The sequence below is a fragment of the Convolutriloba macropyga genome, chromosome 1 (assembly GCF_964194025.1).
Source record: "Convolutriloba macropyga chromosome 1, txConMacr16.3, whole genome shotgun sequence".
Lineage (NCBI taxonomy): Eukaryota > Metazoa > Xenacoelomorpha > Acoela > Convolutidae > Convolutriloba > Convolutriloba macropyga.
This window is the reverse complement of record NC_134468.1, coordinates 23,199,522-23,222,249: the sequence shown is the minus strand read 5'-3', so window position 1 is coordinate 23,222,249 and position 22,728 is coordinate 23,199,522. Positions and strand designations below refer to the sequence as shown.

General features: G+C 34.2%; 1 protein-coding gene across 2 annotated transcripts in view; it reads left to right on the top strand.

Annotated features, from left to right (window-relative positions):
* The window catches only part of LOC142347357 (uncharacterized), a 64,169-nt gene that overhangs the window by 38,939 nt on the left and 2,502 nt on the right, over nucleotides 1-22,728 (top strand). Inside the window, exon 1 of one of the 2 annotated variants that reach the window (XR_012760368.1) lies at nucleotides 11,860-11,997. The exons of the other annotated variant lie outside the window; for it this stretch is intronic. The gene's annotated coding sequence lies outside the window, so the exon portion shown is untranslated. Of the gene's footprint in view, nucleotides 1-11,859; nucleotides 11,998-22,728 lie in introns of those variants that run through there. 2 annotated transcript variants of the gene reach the window in all.

Genomic DNA, 22,728 nt, shown 5'->3' with positions numbered 1-22,728 from the left:
AATGACTTCTCTGAATTGTTCGTTCGTGTGGTTGGTAATGTCAGCAAACAAAGATGATGCTAGGATAATTGACAAAAATTTGTCGTTGTGGGGCTCACTATTATATTATGAGAAATTGAGGAAATCAGAAGGGACAGTAGTAAACCTTCTCATAGGTGGCGCTGAAGTTCCCTATATAGTAGTAAAGCAAGGGATGGCAAACTTTGATAAGGATTTGGAGAATTTGAAAAAAGATCTGTCTATTCAACCTACCTCAGCGAACGTGAATCTTATAGAATCTAATGATGCCACTTCTCAGCAAGAGAGAGCTGAATTGTTACCGCAACCGCACTCGTCCTCATCGTCATCCCAGCTGCCCCTGAATGATGGCACAGTTTCCGTAACGGTAATTTTAATGTCATTTAAAATTATTCTAAAGATTTGGTTATTATCGTCGTAATTTAGTTACTATCGTGTTCTATTGTGGTTTTAAAATGAGCGCAAATGTTTTAATCAGTGCAGGTCTTTCATTTTTTGTTTGTTTTATTTACCATCAATTTCTGATCGATTTAGTGCTGCCAGGATCATCGTGCAATTGCAGAAGTACTCTTACAAAACGAAAAACGTTTTTATGAGGTCGTGGATATGATGCAGAAGTCTTCGAACCAGTCATCTGAAGAATTTGTGAACCTGAAGCAAAGTGTGGCCACTATTGTGAGGCAGATTTCAAGTTTTAAGTATGAGTTCGCATTTCTGATTCTCAGTGTTTTTGTTTTCACTAGGTGAACGACGTTTTTCATTCCATTGATGTAACCGAAAGTGTTCCTGACAAAAACGAGGATTCGGATGAAGAAATTGCGGCTGTAGACGCCGATGATACGAATTTGTTTCTTGCTGTAGAGAGGAATCCACCGGTTCAGTACGGATTAAATGGTCAAAATTTGGACAAGGTGTACAATGGCCATTTACCCTCACAATATGGAACTGCTCTTAGAAAATGGATTTATGGATTTAATGGACTGGCATTTGAAATGATCATGCCTGCAAAACATACTAAAGAAGGTCGAAAATGCGCTTCAAAGGAATCCATGCTAACGTTCTTCCGTGAGATTTTACAAATATTTTAAAATTACTTTTTCCTGATCTTAGGCATCCTAAATATAAGTTATGCAACCTATTAGTCAACATGTCTTTGCACTTATGAATGGAAAATCTGACCACTAGTTTTTTTTATTTTTGCCTAATATAACCTGTACAAACCCATAGTTTACATATTTTCTCTATGTTGTTGAAATGCTATTTTAAATTTTAGGAGCTGTTGAAAGAAAGTTCCCAAGAGACAAGTATCCAAAAGCAAAACTGCAAGCAAAGAACGCTGCTAATAGAACAGGGCTCAATGCTAGACAGCGGGTGCTGGGGACGGGCAAATACAGTGAGGCTGGTAAAGCTGAGAGAAATAAATCTCAGAAAGCAAAAAGAGCTCAAGGAAAGGATGCAAGTGCAGGGAACCAAGATTAGCTTGCATGTGATGATTTTTGACTTTGCTTGATGCCTGATTGCAGCCTAAATTGTAGCTTCATTATGTGAACGTTTTTGTTTTATATAGCTTTAGATTTTGTATTCATATTGTCACTTGTGAAAGTACTCCATTAGAAGCATGTCTTTGAAATTCCAGTTTTGTTTAAGTTTTGTATCAGATTTTTTTTGAACTTTCTGTAGTTGATTCTTGTGCAGAGTTTTTGTCTCTTTCTTAAACCATTTCATGAAAAAAGGCGAAGGCGTGGTAGTTCCAGATTAACATATTTAGTTCTTGTCAAATGTTTGGTTTTCATGGTGTTAAAATTGTTAACAACATTAATTTTTTCTCCGATCAAATTAAAACGGAATTTGTTTTTTTTTCAGAACCATGTCTCAGACCAGAAAGTCAAATACCGGAAAGTCATCATCTGGCCGTCCTATTAAAGGCACACAATTCGAAACTGATCCTGAGACAGTTGTTGAAAGATCTTTGCAAGAAGAGAACAGAGATACGAAGTTCCTCTTCTATTATTCGCAAGCTTTATTCTCTTGCTATCTGAACGCTGATAACTGGCCAGCCAAGACAACCACTGATTTCAAACTGTCTTTGAAGGCCGGACAAAGGACTGACATGTGGCATCGATCCAAGCCGCAGAATTGTATCTTCTTGGGAAAGGGGCCATCAAAACTCGTGTCTGAGCACCAAAAACAGACATTGGACAGACTGAAAAGAGGGCTTCCCGCAACTCACGTACCGACTCAGGTTCAAAAGAGTGCAGTTGCCTTGCCTTCGAATACCGCAGATGGCGCTCGTGAAACGGCCACGGCAACACAAAGTTCGGGAAAACAGAAGGCTTCGAAGCCATGTAGAGCTCTACTGTTTGACGATTCACCAACTGGTGTCAGCAACGAACCTGAGCCGACTGCAACGCAAGAAGAATCTAGGGCACAGTGCAGTGAAGTGTGCGACAACTTCAAAAAGTTTTTGGTGGGACACGAGCAGAGAATGGTCCGCTCTAGAGCAATTGCTGACGTCCTCAAAAACAACGCAGACAAAAGGAGACGCAAGGCTGTGAAGGAGATAGAAGAACTAGTAAGATAGCTTTTTCTTTCTGATCAGAATTCTTTATGGTGTATATATATATATAGTAACATAAACTAGTTTTGATATGTTTTCATTCTGTGGAATTTGTTCTGATTCGATCTGTTTTTTGAAAGGTTTATTGTTCATTAAGGTAGAAGACCTCCGCGAAGCCAGACCCCTGACTCTGAAAGGATTTCAAAGTGTTGACGAAAACCCAACCTTGCTGGCATTATACCCTACCAAATCGGTTGAGCATAATCGAGTCCATCTAAACAAAAGCATCAAAGCTGGCCCACATCCCTCGACACTCGGTAGAAATTTGAGGAGGACATTGTTTGGAGAGGACGGACTGACCGAAGATATGATAGAAAGTGAGAATTCCCCAATCGCAAAGAAGCGAAAACAGAGCTCTGCATGCTTTTCAGAGGTAAAGGATTTGTACCCTTAAATTTTTTTTACAATAATCCAGTTTTCGCGATTAGATGTCCTCCAACCATTGAAAGATTTTTTGCAAATTCTGTCACACATTAATTTTTTTTTAGATCTAGTGGAGCAAAAACACCCTCTGACGCCCCGACTAGCATACAAGAAAGCGAAAATGGCAGCTAATCAAGCAGGTTTGGAGAGAAAAAGTTTTTTGAATCGAAAAGACAATCTGGTACCAGATGAATCTGAACAGAGGATGGAAGATGAAGATAATGAATTAGACGTCGTCTGCAGTTAATTACTACGTTATCTACTCCAATTTTTAAAGCAGAAAAACTTTGTCTGTAGACATTTAGCGTTTATGTTCTTACCTTGTTTGCTCCTTTATTTCAAGTATCCTCATTTCCTTAAATCCTGTACATTTTGTTTCAATGGTTTTACTCTTCAAATGAATTTTTGATACGATGTGATCTATCTTGCATTATGTTATTTGATCTCGTGTTTGAGTGGAATGAAATAGGGGTTTAAAGTTTCGTTTGATTTAGCCTTCTGGTTGTTTATCTTTTGATTTACTTGTTTAAAGTTTTTATGTGTTTTGGATATTAGCTGTACTTTTTCAGTTGATGTGCAAATTTTTTGATAGAGAAATCAGAGAGTTGTTTATATAGATTTACTTGTTTAAACTGTTCATGTGTTTCGGATATTAGATGTATCTGTTCAGGCGATGTGCTAATTTTCTGGATAGAGAAATCAGAGAGTTGTTTATTGATATACCTGTTCAAAGTATTTATGAATTTTGGATATTAGATTTACTTTTTCAGTTGATGTGCTGATTTTTTGATAGAGAAATCAGAGTTGTATATATTGATTTAATTGTTTAAAGTATATGTGTTTCGGATATTAGATGTTATTCTACAGGTGATGTGCTAATCTTTTGGATAAAGAAATCAGAGAGCTGTTTATATTTATATACCTGTTCAAAGTATTTATGAATTTTGGATATTAGATTTACTTTTTCAGTTGATGTGCTGATTTTTTGATAGGAGAAATCAACGAGTATCTAATTGAGAGTTTTATCGATTGTTTTTCTAGCAGTTTTCAATCATAATGTGTTCTTCTTTTGGTTTTGTCGCCAGTTACTCAGCTGAAATGTTTCTCTTATAACGGTTCCTATTAAGGGTGACTCAACGCAAATTTTAATTTTAGTGTTTTTAAGATATGGACTTTTGTGAAAAATTTTGCCTAGTCGAAGACGCTGTGTCAAAGCGCTTTATCAGTGATACTGTTGTGGTTCCACATGCATTAACATCAATGATTTCCGATGAAGACTTCTGCCGTCTCCAAGCATCTGACCGTCAGTTCTTGAAACTATACAACGATATGATATGTATATATACGGCAGCATACGAGGCTGGCTTTCGTATTGAACCAGATAGCTTTGGTGGGTTTTGCCTGGTTAATAGAAGTGGTCGCACTATCAAATCTGGAGTTATTGATAGCACTGTAGGACTACTTGCCAAAAAACCACCGAATCGTGAAACTGATGAATGGTCCATAATGGAAGGGGAATGACTTATGGTTGGAGTTGCTAGGTGGGTAAACCATTCCTGTCGACCAAATTGCGACTATTACATGAGTGGAGGTTTTAATGGAAGGCCTTGTGTTCGACTTCGAGCACTTCAGCAAATTCCAGACGGTTCCCAGTTGATGGCATTTTACAGTTCAAACTATTTTGGTGAAGATAATGTTGACTGCCTCTGTGGACATAACGATTTGCATGGCCTGAAAGTCAATGATGTTGAAACTGATACTTTGTGTTGCAGTCAAATCTCGGAAAGCAAGAAACGAAGACGCGTCCTACCACGTATCAAATTTCAAGAGCGTTCTACTGTTTTAGAGGGTTTCATCAACTTTTATGAAGAATGTTCAAATTTAAGCACTACCTCCTTGGAAAGCAGCCTTGAAATAAATTTTCCCGTCAATATTGGGGAACAAATACCAGGAATTGTCGTTTCTGAACCTGAGTTTGAACAACTCTCAGATATTGATGTGTGTGATACGAATTTGTTTGAAAGTGAGGTTGACGCGATTGCTGCTCTGATCAGGAACAGCAGCTCATCCTCTGATTCAAGCGAAAAATATAGCTTTAATTTAATCAACGAAGCTCTCAACCGTTAAATCACGTGAATGACGTCTTTCCAGTTAATTTAGCAGCGTCGTTGGTTGCTTTGGTGGCAAAACATAATGGGTCAGATGCTCTGCTTAATGATTTGCTGAAGCGCGATCAAGCCCTTTTTGGCGATTCTGCTCTTACGCCATGGTCAGTAAGGAGCCAATTTCAAGAAGTATGTCAGCAATACCAATCGAGCAAGAAGGTTTCTCCAAATGGTGAACTGATTTTATTGAATTTTCGATCCTTGTTGATGGACATAGTTATTAAGTCTCTTCCCGATATGTTATTGTACGCAAGGAGCAAAGATGTTAATGAAGATATTCTGTTACCTGAGTTGAAAATTACTGATGGAAAAGTGTCAATAAGGCTGCTTGTAAATACAGACGGTGCTGTTGTTTCTAAGTCACTGGTGTTATCCGCTTGGCCACTATTTTTAGCTATTGCTGACCTTCCACCGAGAAAAGGACAAGCTTTTGAGAACATAATGCTCGGTTCTCTCTTTGTTGGCTCAGGGTATCCTGATTTTGATTGCATTTTTGCTCACATTAAAAAAGAGTTGTCTGTGAGTGAGTATATTGACTTTGAAGGACAAAAGTTAGCCGTTTCTTTTAAACCGATCCTGTTGATTGCTGACTTGATAGCGAAAGCAAAGGTGCTGAAAATGAAGCAATGTAACGGCTACTACGGTTGCACTCTCTGTACGCAAAGGGGAACCCACTATGCTGGTGCCCATCAATACCCTCATGACCAACCAATTGTTATGAGGTCGACTGATTCGCATTTGATCAATATTCGTGAATTAGAAAGCAGAAGCATAGAGAAGATGAAATCTAAGCATGGTCCTGAAAATGATTGCGAGATGCGAACGCAAGGTGTGAAAGGAAGGAGCGAAATTCTTTCACTCATTCCAAATCAGCCGCTGAGCTCGCCAGTTGACCCGATGCATCAACTGTTTTTAGGTGTCTCGAAAGAATTGTTTCTTTTTTTCTACGATAAGATGCATTCTGCTGAAAAACGTGAACTGAACGAATTTATTTCATCGCTCAAGCTCCCACATGAGATTAAAAACTCTGTGCGATCTTTAGATGCGCTGCATACCTTCAAAGCTAAAGAACTCAAGTTTGTACTATTTTATTTGTCACCGGTTGCTTTTCCTCCCTTCTTTCATGGTGAAGACAGAGTTAGTGACGAAATTGATCTTAAAAAGCTGGTCTTTGCAACCCGCAGCTTGTTCGATACAATCGCAAACGCCAATTTTTGCGACAGACTTTTGAATGAGTTCTGCCGTAGCATGGCTGAAAAAACGGAGAAAATGGAATCAATAAACTTCCATCTGTTAAGGCACTTGGGATGGCAGGCCAAGAATATCGGACCTCTGTTCACCACATCGGCCTCAATGTTTGAATCGGGAAACCGCCTGTTAATTGCACCGTTGACAGGAACTGTGAATCAGTGCCAATTGATGACTTCGAGATTTATCCGTGCAAAGTTTGTTTTGAAAATGGAGTTGAGGGAGGACTGTTTGAGCTCAGCGATAAAAGATTTCCGGGGAAATAAGAAGATCGACGAAGTCTTTGCTTTTGTTGACAGCCCAGAAACTAAAAAATTTCAGGAAGTTCATCCAGATGCAGAGCTCTTTTGCCGAACATTTCACAAGTTTTACCTCGGTTCCGCATCATATGGTCGCGGCTCAGATGCCGACAACTACGTTGCTGCCAAATTGGGAGATGTTTTTATTGGCGAAATACTTTTCTTTTACAAAAAAGACAGCTCAACACATTGCGTTCTTCAGAAATTTGAGATAATCAGGAGAATTAATTTGGTGAAAACTAATTTTGAGACAGATCTTCCATTCGGATTTGTTGTTGGTGACCCGAAGGAGACCATTGAAATTCCTATAAATGCTATAAAGAGCAAATTGTTTCGTTTTCAGTTCAAAAATACAGTTTATATGATTACAATGTTGAAACATTACGAGCACAATTAATTCATCCGCTTGAAAAAGGTTGACTTTGACTGCTTGCATTTGTTATAGCCTTTTTCTTAATTTTTGTACGGTTTTTGATGTTCATATAAAGCATTCGAATTTGTTTACATTAATTACTATAGTTTTCCTAAAGATTTAGTCTGAAATTTGCATCTTATCGATAAAGTTTTTTTACATTCGAGTTACATAACATAAACATATACATTTTTGTATTCAATTTAGACAATTTCTATACAATTTTTTTAAGCTGTTCTGCAGATGTTAGAAAACTTAACAATGGTTTCTTTTTGTCTGTATGTATGTATGTATGTATGTATATGTATGTGTATGTATGTATGTATGTATCTATCTAAAACAAAAAGAATTTTCGCTATAGCTTGCCTAGGAAAAAAGTTAGTATTTCATACGGAAATTTGCAATTATTTCGAATAACTTGAGATTATTAAATTTTACAAATAGGCCGTTTTCATTGGGTCAAGGACTTGTACAAATTGTACCAAACTCGGTATGGATTATCCCCTGTCTAATTAGAGTGTAAAAAAAGAATTTTTGCAATAGCTTGCCTAGGAAAAAAGTTAGCTTTTTATACGGAAGTTTTCGAATATTTCGAATATTTAATTTCATAAATAGGCCGTTTTCATCGGGTCAAGGACTTGTCCAAATTGTACCAAACTCTGTATGGAGTATCCCCAGTGTAATTAGAGTGTAAAGCATAAAGAATTTTTGCTGTAGCTTGCCTAGGAAAAAATTTAGTTTTGCAATCGGAAATATCGAGTTATTCGCTTGTTCTATTTTCAAAAATATAGAAATTTTATCGGGTCAAAGAGTTGTTCAAATCGAATCAAACTCGGTGTGGAGTATCTTAGGTCTACTTAGAGTGTAAAACAGAAGAAATTTTTGGTATAGCTTGCCTAGGAAAAAGTTAGTTTTTCATACGGAATTTTGCAATTATTTCGAATAACTTGAGATTATTGAATTTTAAAAATTGGTCTATTTCGTCGGATCAAGGAGTTGTTCAAATCTAATCAAACTCGGTATAGAGTATTCCCTGTGTACCTAGAGTCTAAAGCAAAAAGAATTTTTGTCATAGCTTGCCTAGGAAAAAAGTTAGTTTTTCATACGGAAATTTGCGAATTTCGCAAATAACGAATTTTAAAAATAGGTCTTTTTCATCGGGTCAAGGAGTTGTTCAAAGCAAACAAAACTCGGTATAGAGTATTCCGTGTGTACCTAGAGTCTAAAGCAAAAAGAATTTTTGTCATAACTTGCCTAGGAAAAAAGTTTGTTTTTCATACGGAAATTTGCGATTATTTCGAATAAAGAATTTTAAAAATAGGTCTTTTTCATCGGGTCAAGGAGTTGTTCAAATCAAACCAAACTAGGTATAGAGTATCCCGTTTGTACCTAGAGTCTAGAACAAAAAAAATTTTTGCTATAGCTTGCCTAGGAAAAAAGTTCGTATTTCAATCGGAAATATCCAGTTATTCGCTTATTCGATTTTAAAAAATATAGAAATTTTATCGGGTCAAGGAGTTGTTCAAATCTAACCAAACTGGGTATGGAGTATCCCGTGTGTACCTAGAGTCTAAAGCAAAAAGAATTTTTGCTATTACTTGCCTAGGAAGAAAGTTCGTATTTCAATCGGAAAAATCCAGTTATTCGCTTATTCGATTTTAAAAAATATAGAAATTTTATCGGGTCAAGGAGTTGTTCAAATCAAACCAAACCCGGTATGGAGTATCCCCTGTGTACCTAGAGTCTAGAACAAAAAGAATGTTTGCTATAGCTTGCCTAGGAAAAAAGTTCGTATTTCAATCGGAAATATCCAGTTATTCGCTTATTCGATTTTAAAAAATATAGAAATTTTATCGGGTCAAGGAGTTGTTCAAATCTAACCAAACTGGGTATGGAGTATCCCGTGTGTACCTAGAGTCTAAAGCAAAAAGAATTTTTGGTATTACTTGCCTAGGAAAAAAGTTAGTTTTTCATATGGAAATTTGCGAATTTCGCAAATAACGAATTTTAAAAAAAGGTCTTTTTCATCGGGTCAAGGAGTTGTTCAAATCAAACCAAACTCGGTATAGAGTATCCCGTGTGTACCTAGAGTCTAGAACAAAAAGAATGTTTGCTATAGCTTGCCTAGGAAAAAAGTTCGTATTTCAATCGGAAATATCCAGTTATTCGCTTATTCGATTTTAAAAAATATAGAAATTTTATCGGGTCAAGGAGTTGTTCAAATCTAACCAAACTGGGTATGGAGTATCCCGTGTGTACCTAGAGTCTAAAGCAAAAAGAATTTTTGCTATTACTTGCCTAGGAAGAAAGTTCGTATTTCAATCGGAAAAATCCAGTTATTCGCTTATTCGATTTTAAAAAATATAGAAATTTTATCGGGTCAAGGAGTTGTTCAAATCAAACCAAACCCGGTATGGAGTATCCCCTGTGTACCTAGAGTCTAGAACAAAAAGGATTTTTGCTATAGCTTGTCTAGAAAAAAGTTCGTATTTCAATCGGAAATATCCAGTTATTCGCTTATTCGATTTTAAAAAATATAGAAATTTTATCGGGTCAAGGAGTTGTTCAAATCTAACCAAACTGGGTATGGAGTATCCCGTGTGTACCTAGAGTCTAGAACAAAAAGAATTTTTGCTATAGCTTGCCTAGGAAAAAAGTTCGTATTTCAATCGGAAATATCCAGTTATTCGCTTATTCGATTTTAAAAAATATAGAAATTTTATCGGGTCAAGGAGTTGTACAAATCAAATCAAACTCGGTATAGAGTATCCCGTGTGTACCTAGAGTCTAGAACAAAAAGAATTTTTGCTATAGCTTGCCTAGGAAAAAAGTTCGTATTTCAATCGGAAATATCCAGTTATTCGCTTATTCGATTTTAAAAAATATAGACATTTTATCGGGTCAAGGAGTTGTTCAAATCTAACCAAACTGGGTATGGAGTATCCCGTGTGTACCTAGAGTCTAAAGCAAAAAGAATTTTTGCTATTACTTGCCTAGGAAAAAGGTTAGTTTTTCATACGGAAATTTGCGAATTTCGCAAATAACGAATTTTAAAAATAGGTCTTTTTAATCGGGTCAAGGAGTTGTTCAAATCAAACCAAACTCGATATAGAGTATTCCGTGTGTACCTAGAGTCTAAAACAAAACGAATTTTTGTCATAGCTTGCCTAGCAAAAAAGTCTATTTCAGTCTTACTATTATTCTAAGGTGAGGGCCTCGGGCCCGCTTGAGGTGCACCCCCCCTGCCCCGTTGAGACGCCGGTTAGTCGGTTTCCCCCCGCTGGGATTTTGTGCACCTCATTTGTGGGGACGTGAGTTTTTTTCCGACAGAACGGTTACCAGCATCAGACGGTTATCATCCAGAACAGACCTCTGATCAGACTACCCCCAGACAGAAGTGACCTCTGATCATACTATTGTGCGCTCGAAAGGGGCCTATGATCATACCATTCCCATCCGGAAGCGACCTCTGATCATACCATTCCCATCCGCAAGTGACCCCTGATCATACTATTCCCATCCGGAAGCGACCTCTGATCATACTATTGTGCGCTCGAAAGGGGCCTCTGATCATACCATTTCCATCCGGAAGCGACCTCTGATCATACCATTCCCATCCGCAATTGACCCCTGATCAGACTATTCCCATCCGGAACCAAAACCCAGACCCTGTAATTATGGTCTGGGAACACACCGTGTGCGTTGAACTTCGGATGATCAGAGGTCACTTCCGGATGGCACCTCAACCTGATATAATTATAACTTGTGAGCCTTTTTAAAATTGTTACCTCATTTTTCATAACTGCTTAATTACATGGCTTTCAGTTTTGTAGATTTAATTAGGACTGTTAAGCTTCTTTTGACCAAAAAATTTTTTATTCATTATCTTATTTTTGTCACACTAGCTATTAATTTCATGTTTTTATATACATGCAGTTATAAACTTGTCAGAAACTTGAAATAAAAAGAAAACAATGCTGACAAGACGGATAACACAGCAATTAAACGACAATTTTCCCCAGATCAAAACGATTGGATATCGTTTAACGCTATTCGACACTCAATACATTCTATTTTATTCGTCTCAGCTTGACAGAATGACTTTAATTTAGCGAAAATTTACCTAGATTTATCATTGAATTTTATTAAAGGACAATTTGTTACCATTAAACAAACAGTAGGCGAGCTCGACACAACAGAACTTGATCGGAAACTTTCAAAAAAATTTTGAAAAGCTGGGTAAACTCACAAGAGATCGCGAAAATTGGGAAAATTTATCACAAATTTCACCGGTTATAACCGATTTGGGAGAGTGGTATGTCAAATTGAAGCAACGTTTTTTGAAACATACAAAAACTGACCACCTCAAATGTGATCAAGTCATGGGTGAACTTGAACACAGAATTGTTGAACAAATTATTGACGTTCAAAATGGCGACACCTGTCGAAAAAGCAAAGAGGTTCTTCATTTTACAGATTTTAAATTTTGGAAACTCGGGATGGGTAGCTGTGCCCACCGGATTACGTGGTGCATCTCCGTCGCAATGGCAACCATCATACCCTGCTACGTTAACGACACTAATTTTAGTTACGATCCGGGAAATTTGAAAAAATATTTTAACAACACTTCTCTGTGTGAGAAGTCCAAAAGAGTAAATTGGATTCCGTTTGTTTCGACAAGGCAGCCAGAAAGATTCAAGGGTTATCTTGGCCATCCGTACGTTCCAAAAGAGGTCAAAGAGTCAATTGAATTCTGTCACGAGGATGTATCGGCATGGTATGCAGGAGTCATTTTGAAGCACATGTTCAACAAAAGTAGTTTTCTCTACTCCAGAATAGTTTTCATCTCTTAAAATAGTACGCCTTTACGAGTATAAAATTAATTCTCGGTTTTTAGAAATAATATTTAGGTTAAAAAAACTTACGGTCCTACTGGAATGCAATAGGTTTTGAAATTCCTGGTTATAATATTAAAACGATACTTAGTTTAATTGTTCCGACCCCACTTGTGGGGGGGAGGAACTATATACTCAAATGGGTTTTTTTTTGTTCCGTGAATTTTGGCCGACCGATATATTCATGGTAGAGAAATGTGCGTGGTATCATTAAAAAGCTCTTCCAGCGTAGAATTCGAAATTAAAAAGATTTTTTTGAATTTCGTTTTTTTCGAGGAGTTATCGAGGTTTAAAGTTTCATGTGAACACTGGATATTTGGTTCACTTTTGTTCACTTTTACCGTATTTTTCGTTCGAATTAACGTTTTTTCTACGAAAAATTTAATTCAAAATTAGATTTCACGCCAAAAAATAAATCTATTTTAGGTTTTTAATAGACGAAAGGAGATAATAAAGACTAGTTCTAGTCTTAGAGGGAAGTTTAATATATATAAAAAAAATTCGAATTAGGTTTGGGAGCTCTTTTTTTGGAAAAATTTGCAATTTTTTTGTTTTTTCAAGTCACCTAGAGACTACTAGACACTTTTAATATCAAAGTTCAGTTAATGACAAACCTATTTTACGATCAAATGAAGCCCAATGAACAAAAAATTTGTTTCGAAGGGATCCCTCATGTTTTTTTTGGATTCGTATCTCAAATTTCGTAATTTTAAATGAAATTTTGATTTATTTTTTGAGGTTTTACTAAAATTTTATAATCCTATGGCATAAACTTTTTGAATAAAGGTGTAAAAGATTTGCTAATGAGCAATAAGCGAACCTATCTAGTGCTGTGAGTGGACAACTAATGGCTGTTAAGACTTTGAAAAAAAAACTTTTGAAGTTTTTTTTTAAAATTAGTAAATCATAAACTTATTTTTGTGAACTGTAAGTTCGTCTCAGTAAAACAGGATTGAACTCCCTCATACCAGTGCAACATACGTTAATCCCATTGGCGGCTTTATCAAATAACTATTGGTTATACGTCTTCAATGCCACAAGATTTCAAATTTTTTAAAAATTTTTTTTGGACATTTCGTTTTATTGGTTCATTTTGAAATCTTATCACGTCATCCTAATATTGATGGCTACATCTTCCTTTATTGAAGACGTCCAAAGGATCATAGATAAATCTTTCTGAGAAAAAAATATGTTTTAAATGGCTTCAACACTTTCTTCTCCCATTTTTCTAAAGAAATTTTGAATTTTGCTTGTATTTGTTGTTTTTTTCATAGTCATAAGACATACTGTGATGTCTTATTGATAGCCTAGGCATGATAAACATCTTTGTATTCACATCGTGGCATAGCTGAGCGTATTCATTGAATTCCTATGAAAGCTTTTGAGATTAATGGCTGTTAAGACTTTAAAAAAATTTTTTTTTTGAATTTTTTTTGAACATAAATCAATCTTAAGCTTATTTTCGTGGATTGTAAGTCAGTCTCGTTAATGACAAAACCGCTTTTTTTCTGCATCAACGACAATTTATCTAGTTAGCGGTTTTGTCTTCTAACTATTGGTTTTTTTTACTTCGGTGCACGACTTTTCATAATTTTTATAATTTTTGGATTTTTTTTAGTTATTTTGGTTCCTTTTGAAATCGTATTACTTTATCCTAATATTGATAGCTCCCATTGGCTTAGTGAAGACCTTCAATGGATCGTTGAAAAAGTTTTCACAGAAAAAAGCTTGCGGTTTAAATAGCTTCGACACTTTCTTCTCTCAATTTTCTACCGAACTTTTGGATTTTGCCTGTTTTTGTTGTTGTTTTCATAGTCAATGACTTGTTGTAATGTCTTATTGATAAATTTTGAATGACAAACATCCTTTTCGTCACATAATTTAGCGTAATAAATGCCTTCCGTTGAAAGCTGTAGAATTTTATGACTTTGATACTATGGGATTTCTCAAAAATTTCGTGGTTTTGATGTATATTTCTTTGCCATACGACTTATTGTGATGAGTTACTGATGTCACATGAATGAAACCTATGATTTCTATTTCATCGAGGCAGAATTAAGTGTGTTTAATTAACTGCGTTGACAATAATTGAATTTAATGTCTTTGATACTAGGGCTTTTCTCAAAAACTTCGTGGTTTTAATATCTTTGTTTATATTTGTTGTTTTTCAAGTCATTTTGTAACAATAGAAACAATCACCTTGCTGTTAAAAAATTAATTGAAAATAGAAGAGTTTATACTGAAAATTTCATTCTCTAATGACTTTGAAATTTTTCTCGCTTAATTTTTGTGAGTTTGCTGTTTTTGCTTTTTTTTATATTTAGGTAGCCGTAAAATTCTGATCGGTCTCATAAACCTTTATTGTTGCCTGTCATGTTGCCCATAAACCTGTAATGAGTGATGTTACCCGAAGCAGTCAGTTTAAAGCCAATAGTCTTAAAAGTTATGATATTATACATCTTCAAAAATTTTTTTTGTTCTTTTTGTCAACTTTTTCTCGTCATTGAGAAGTCCACTCCAATTCCTTGAATTTCAAAAAACAACTTGTCTACTAATATTATGTCGTAACTGATGTTTTGTTTGGTGGACATTACGCGTTTTCATAAAAAATATTGTGAGTGGTGTATTTGTGTTTCTTTTTTCTCTTCTTTTAGCTTATTCAGGTAATAACAGATCCCAATGATTTTCAAATGTGGCCCAAATGAACGAACTTCTTTTCTCTTTTAGTATAATTTTAGCTGAATGAGTATAAATGTAAACTGAAAAAAAAATAAATAAAATTCATATAATAGCTGATGATTTTAATGGCTTCAATAATTTATGTTATTGTTCTTAATTTTTTGAGATTTTCTGGGTCTTTGTGTAAATTGTTCGTTTTTTGAGATTTTCTGCGTATTTAGTTTATTCCTATGGTTTAGTCTCAGCAAAGACAGGTCCCATTAGTTTCATATTGACTTTTTAGTAAATTTATCAAGAATTATTTTGTAAAAACGCTAAAGATTTTTTTAGACTTTTGAAATTATTTGGTTTAAGAAATGTTGATTGATCTTTGACTTTAACCTCATTTTTATTCTCTATGTCATTTTTTTACCTAATCTCATTATGAAAAACATACATCTGCTGTATAGTTAGCAAAAACTAAATTTGTGGAGTTAAGGTTTTATTTGATTGCATTTTGACGTTGTTACTAGGTGCTTTTAAAATTATATATTGGGTTTCTGCCGTGAAAATTTTGTTTTTGCATATTTTGTTGTTTGCTGTTTTTTCTCGTAGTCTTTTTATTGGTAGATCTCGTGAGCGCTGTAATGAGAAATGGCATTATGTAATTCATTTAGTATTTACGTTTTGTAACGTGTTTTTTAAAGTCAAACATCTATTTTTGTTATCTCTTCATTTGGTTGACAATTAAGTCAAAAATGTAGATGAGCTCGGGTCGGAACATCATGTGCGAACGCACATTAACGAGCCGCCTTGTTAGTTTAGAAAAACAATCGAGTTTCTGTTAAGCACTTCAGTTTTCCAGTTGCTCTATAAACATCTAAGAAGGTTATTGTTATTGATGTTCAACGACTGCATGCGCTGGTAAAGAGCCCTGATGATCATGAGTGTTGTGTTGCTGGAGATTGTAACTCTTGGGGGGATTTGTGTTCCTTTGTTTTCTTTGTATCGTCATTCGTTTGGTATCAGCTCTGAGGTTGCGATCACGTTATCGTTCCGACCCACCCGTAGAATTTATAAAAAAAATTGAATTTCTCTTTATCCACGGAGTTATCGAGGCTCAAAACTTTGTGAGCATTCGACTGATTTCAGTTGTTATTAATCGCATTTTCCGCATTTTTGCTCAAATTTTGTCAATTTTGCTGGTCTGTTAAAATCTGTTAAAGTCCTCTACCAAACTTTTAGTGATTTCAATTTTAAAGACAAAATAAATGTGTTGGACAGTTTCATTCGAAATTTTTGCTAACAATTTGGCTAAATTTATTTTCAAATTCAGCCTTTTTTCATAAAACATGCAGTTCTATGGAATAGTTTGTTCAATTTAGCTGGAAGTACAAACCTGAAAAACGCTGACACAAATTCTCCTCAAAATCCTAGAATGTCTTTTTTACTTTCGTTTGCTATGAGAGGGTTGCGGAATTAAATAATTGCCGGTTTCTTTTCCAAGTTAACACTGATGATTCTCAAAAATTCGTCAATTATTTTTGATATATTGACCTTTTTCGTCAAATGATGCACTTCGCAAAGATTTTGAACATTTGCTTGTTTCTGAAAGAAGACAAGAATATCAAGGCTAGTACTGGTCAATTTGTAGTTCCGAATTGTATTAGTCGCAGTTTTTTCTTTTGCAATTTTTTTTTGCTTTTTTGTTTCTCCTAAGTGAATTACCTGAATGCTATTACACCGGAATGACTTCAGTTTCTTGCCCACTTACGGACAGATCTTTTGGTACCCTGAAAACTTAGGCCCCATGAACATATAAAAGAATTTTTTGAGTATCTCAAAGTTTTTATGGTTTCACAAACAAGTGGTTTGCGTAAAATTGTTGTTTTTTCAATGAAATTTTTTGTTATTTTTTCTTGATGTGTCTGAAATATTTTGTGTTTTAAGGCTTAGTCCCGCTATTGACATGTCCCATTGGAGTCCTATCGAGCTAAAAATTAATCTACTTTAAAGCTGATTGTTTTTTAACTTTCGTTTTTTAACTTTTCAAAACGAAAAACAGCTGATTCTTGAACTTTCGCCATTTTTCCTTCTTTATGTCAACTGTAGCTCATTTCGAGCAAAAGAGCACATTTTTTTGCTTACAAAATTGATTTTATCCTTCATTGCGTTTTAAGTTTTCAGAAATGGTTTTTTCTCTTTGTGACTACGAGTTAAAATATTTTTATGTTCAATCATCTGTTTTCTTTTACACTGGTCTTTGTTGCCTCCCCAAGTTGTTAAACTAATTACAGAATACCTATCACAACAACGGCGTTGACAAAACGCAATATAAAACATCTCGGCTTCTTAGTTAATAGATTATGTTTTTTAACGGCGTCGACACAGTTTTCTAGTCACAATTTTAACGTCGGCCTATAGTGGGGTTCTTTTTAGAGTTTTGTGATATATTGGCAATAAATACAGGTCTCCGACTGGTAAAACTGATCTTGTTCAAATTTCTAAGCCCGACTCTAATTGTTTTCATGACTTTGTGTTTATTTGTTATAAAATGATATATATTTTTCAAACCATTTTTCATTCTGTCAAGTTGTAGCTCAATTCCGGAAAAGAAACTGCAATTTGTTTTCTACTGAATTGGAATTCCAGCTGCCGAGATTACATTCGTTTCGTACTTTCTTTTGTTTTTATTTTTGTACATTTGTCTTCTTTGTCTGGCCACTTTTTTATGCTAATCACAGGACACTTATCACAACAAAGTTTTTATAGGAATGCAGAGTTGAACGGAAATAAATTTTTTAGTGAATAGGTTCTGTTTTTAACGGCTTCGAAGCCGTTTTTTGCGAAATTTGTTTGTAGTTGCATTTTTTTGGTCGCATTATTTATTTATTTAATTTCAAAACTAATGATTTTCATGACCGCTTTTAAATAGCGGTTTCAAACTTAGAATAATAATTTTCTGACTTTCATCCTAGTTTTTTAAAATCTGTTATGAGTTAGTCCCATTAGCATGAAATGCAGACCCAATTACATATATATATATATATATATATATATATATATATATATAGTTACTTGTGTCTTTAGTTCAGTTAATAGCTTAGGTTTTTAACGGCTTGGACAATGTTTTCTAGCAAACTTTTCATGAAATTTTTGTTTTTTTCCAGTTTTTGTTGTTCATTAAATAGTCGAAAGACATAATTTTGGATAAAGAGAGGTCTCAATGTTTTCTTCTGGAGTTATAAATAAAACTAGTTAATGATTTACATTCGTAGCTAAGGGACTGAAGGGACTAAAAAGGACGAACGGTTTAAAAGTCTTATAAACGAAACACAAATGTTTTTTCGTTTTGCTCTTTGCTCTTCTTTGTCTAATTGTTACGTAGTCTCAATAAAAGCAGGTCTCATATCTTGTTGAAAGAACTACAACTTGTTGTTTTTTCAAAATAGTTTTTATTTGATGACCAATTTAGTTTTTTTTAATTTTAAAGAACATACATTGAATATTTGATCGCAATTCAGGTTTTGGGTTTTGCGTGTTTAACTTTTTCTTTGTCTCGTCTCGTAACCTTGTTAATGGCATATCTCATCGGCATTGTTTAATTAGGTTATTGGTTTGAGTTTGAAGCAACTTTTTTTGTTCAAACTTGAGGTCTTTGTGAGATAAAAAGAAATCTTTGAAATCTCTTACTCTAACCGAAGGCAATTCAATGAAAAATTTAGATAAGCGGCGTAAGAACTTTGTGGGCGAACGTATGTTACCAAGCCGCCTTGTTGAAGTTTTCGTTATCCAATTAAACTTTGGACTGATTTTTTTTGCTTTACGCGGTATTTTTGTTTTACTGTTATGAGGTTTACATAAATAACTATATCAAGTACCATTTTTTCACTTTTTACGTGGCTTTTGCTTTCATTATTTGTAAGGTCCAGCTGAGAATACCTCATTTAAATTGACTCGGGGAAAAATTTGAGGGGAAATTTATAAATTGTATTGTTGATATTAAAACTACTGCTTAAATAAAACTAACCAAAGAACTAATGCTGGTAAAATTTTTTGGCGAAGTTAGTTCACCTTTTTGATTGTATTTCTTTCAACCCTTTTTAGTGGGAGGAGGAACTATATACTCGAATGGGTTTTTTTATCAGTTAAATTTGGCCGATCGATATAATAATTGTAGAGAGTGGTGAGTGGTGTCATTAGAAAGCCTGTCCAACTTAAAATATGGAATTGAATTGACTTTTTTATTCTCGTTTTTTAAAGGGAGTTATCGAGGTTTAAAGTTTTGTGAATAGCAGACAATATTCCGTTGTTTCTATGCAAATTTCAGCATACTTGACTCGATTTTCGTCAATATTGTCAAAACATGTCAAAATTGTAGATGACAATGGGATTGATTTTATCTCAAGAGATAGCAGAGGGGTGCTGAATTGTTCGGTCCAAGTTCATGTCTAGAACTTACGCTTTCGTTCTCAAAGTTCAAATTTTTATGTCAAAAATGAGACCAAATATGCTTATAGCCCACTTTTTTAAATTTGCCTGAAGTAGACATCGTAAAACTGCGGTCATATTCTTCTTATGCTCAAAAGAAGAACTATTTGTACTCCCAATGGCATTAAGAGTTTTTTGAAATTATGATTTTGCCGGTTTTTTGCAGATTTCAATCCGATAATTATACAAAATGGATTATTTATTTTTGATATACTGGAAATTGTTGTGTAAAAACTGATCTATTTAGCCACAACTTAAATATTTGAGTGTTTTCTTAGACGTGCATCAACATCAGGGCTGATCTTGATCTCACCATGTATCCTTACGGTAAAAAAATTATATTTTTATGGGGCCTGGCCTTTTTTCAAAGTATTTACGTCATTACAGATTTTTTTTTATAAATTACTGAAAAAAAAAATCAAATGAAATTTTGACAGCTACTATATACAAGGATTGAGGCCCAACAAACACATACTTTGGCTTTAGAGTTAAGCGCATGGTTTTTTTGGCTCTGACCAATTGTTTTCATAAACTTTTTTGGACTTCTCATGTTTCGCTTTCATTTGTAATCGTTATTCTGATCCAATAACTTAAGTGTCCCCAATCAGAAATCCAATTGGCTTTTTTAAGATTTATAAGTGAGCGTAGACAATTTTTTCAGTTGCTATGTAATGTCCCGTAAGGGTTCGAATATACTTGCTTTAAGAAAATATCGGTGAATTTTTGAACTTTGCCACTACTCTATTTTATAGCACTCAAGTTCTGGCGTATCCTCAATAAAGGCAGCTGGAAAACCATTTTCTAAGAGTTATAATTTTTTGTTTGTAACGGTTTTAGATTCAACTATTGGTTTCTTGGTTTTGATAAAAAGATTTTTTGTTTTTTTAGCCTAATTGCGCATTTTATAGGTTCATTCTGTTTCATTGTAAAGTAACCACCTCATCGATGGAGGGGTCCAATCGATGGAAAGCATAGTTGGCAAAAGCACAGCGTTAAAAAACGGGTATCTGAATAATTGAACTGTTTCTCTTGAATAGTTAATGTTGAATATATATTTATGTATAAATATATATATATATATATATATATATATATATATATATATGTATATATATGTATATATATATATATATATATATATATATATATATGTATTTGCATTTATTATTAGTTTAGGCTTTAAACTGCTGGGACATTGAGTTTCAGCGAACTTTTACTGAATTTTTTATTTTTTTCCCAGTATTTGTTGTTCTTTAATTAGTCGAAAGACCTAAGTTGGATAATGAGAGTAATTGCACATAATTGCGTTTTAGCTTTGCTCTTTTATCTTTTTTTATCTAATTGTTACCTAGTCTCAATAAAGGCAGGTCCCATGTCTTGTTGAGTTTTGGTACAATTGATTTTTTCAAATTAGTTTTTGTTTGATCTTTGAGTCTTTAACATTACAAAGAGTACATACATTAAATATTTGATCGCGATTCATGTTTGGTTTTGTATGTTTAATTTTTTCTTTTTCTTGTCTCGTAGTCTTGTTAATGACATATCTCATCGGCATTGTTTAATTAGGTTATTGGTTTGAGTTTGAAGCAACTTTTTTTTATTTTGTGATAAATAGAAATCGTTGAAATCTCTGACTCTAACCAAGGACAATTCAATGAAAAGTGTAGATGAGCGGCATCTGAAATTTGTGTGCGAACATATATTACCCAGCCTCCTAGTTGAAGTTTTCATTAGCCAATGAAACTTTGGACTGACTTTTTTTGCTTGATGCGGTATTTTTGTTTTAATGTAATGAGATTTCCATAAATAACTATATCAAGTACTCTTTTTTCTTTTTTTTATTTGGATTTTGCTTTCATTATTTGTAAGGTCCAGCTGACTATGTCTCAGATAAATTGATTCTATTTGGGGGAAAAATTTAAAAATTATACTTTTTTGTTGAAACTACTGACTATATAAAACTAATCCAATAACTAATACTGGTTAAATCAATTTAGCTACGTTAGTTCTCCTTTCCAATTGTATTTTTTTCCGACCTACTTTAGGGGGGGGGGGAAGGAACTACATACTCAAAATGGTTTTTTATCAGTCAATTTTGTTCGATTGATATAATCATCGTAGAGAGTTGTGAGTGATATCATTAGAAAACCGTGGAATATGGAATCGAAAGGATGTTTAGAATTTTTTTACAGGTAGCTATTGAGGTTAAAAGTTTTGTGATTAGGAGACGATATTCCGCTGTTTCTATTCAGACTTTCCGTATTTTTGACCCGAATTTTGTCAATTTTGGTAAAAACATGTTCAAATTGTAAACGATAGTGGAATTGATTTTGTCTTTAAAGATAGCAGAGAGTTGCTGAAATGTTCGATCCAAGTTTTAAGTCTAGAACTTACGCTAAATTTTTCGAAATTCAGACTTTTTTGTCAAAAATGGGACCAACTATGATTATAGTCCACCTTCTTTGATTTCTCCGAAAGAAGACATCGTAAAACATCAGTCATATTCTTCTTATGCTCAAAAAGAGAAATAGTTGTACTCCTGATGGCTTAAAGAGTCTTCTGAAATTATGATTTTGCAAGTTTTTACATATTTAAACCCGATAATTATACAAAATGCATTATTCATTTTTAATTTAATGAAAATTTTAGTTTAAAAATTGATGTATTTTGCAAACAATTAAACAATTGACGGTTGTTTAGAGGTTAAGCAGATGATTTTTATGACTCTGACCAGTTTTTTTCGTAAAACTTTATGGACTTCGCATGTTTTGATTTGGTTTGTAATACTTTTTTCTGAACCAATAACTTAAGTATCCCCAATCAAAGACCCAGTTGGTTTTTTAAGGGTTATAAATTAGCGTAGAAAATAATTTCAGTTGCTATTTATTGCCTCGTAAGACTTTGAATAAATTTGCTTTTAGAAAATATCTGTGAATCTATGAAATTTGCCACTATTCTAACTTATAGAACTGAAATTTTGGCGTATTCTCAGTAAAAGCGGCTGGAAAACCATTGTGAAATGCAATTTTTGTTTGTAATGGTTGTATTTTAAGCTATTGGTTTCTTGGTTTTGATAAAAAAAGTTTTTAGTTTTTTTTTTATTTTAGAGCCTAATTGCATATTTTATAAGTTCATTCTGGTTCCTTGACCAATAACCACCTCATTGACAGGTCCAATTGATGGAAAGCATAGTTGGCAAAACCACAGCGTTGAAAAGGAAGTATTTATATATGTTAATTGTTTTTGCTGAATATTTTATGCTTTTGGGCTCAGACACAGTTCTCTAGCAAAATTTAGTGGACCCTTTTTTTTTAATTTTTGCCTTTGTCGTTCTTTTTGTTGTTGTATAAAATATACCTGAAAATGACATGTCTCAAATGATTGTCGAGAACGTATAATTGAACCTATTGAGAGATTTCACACGATAGCTGTTTGTTGAGTGACTTTCAAATTAACAATTAAAAAAGGTTTTTTCTACTGTCTCCTGTTTGCCATCTTTTTC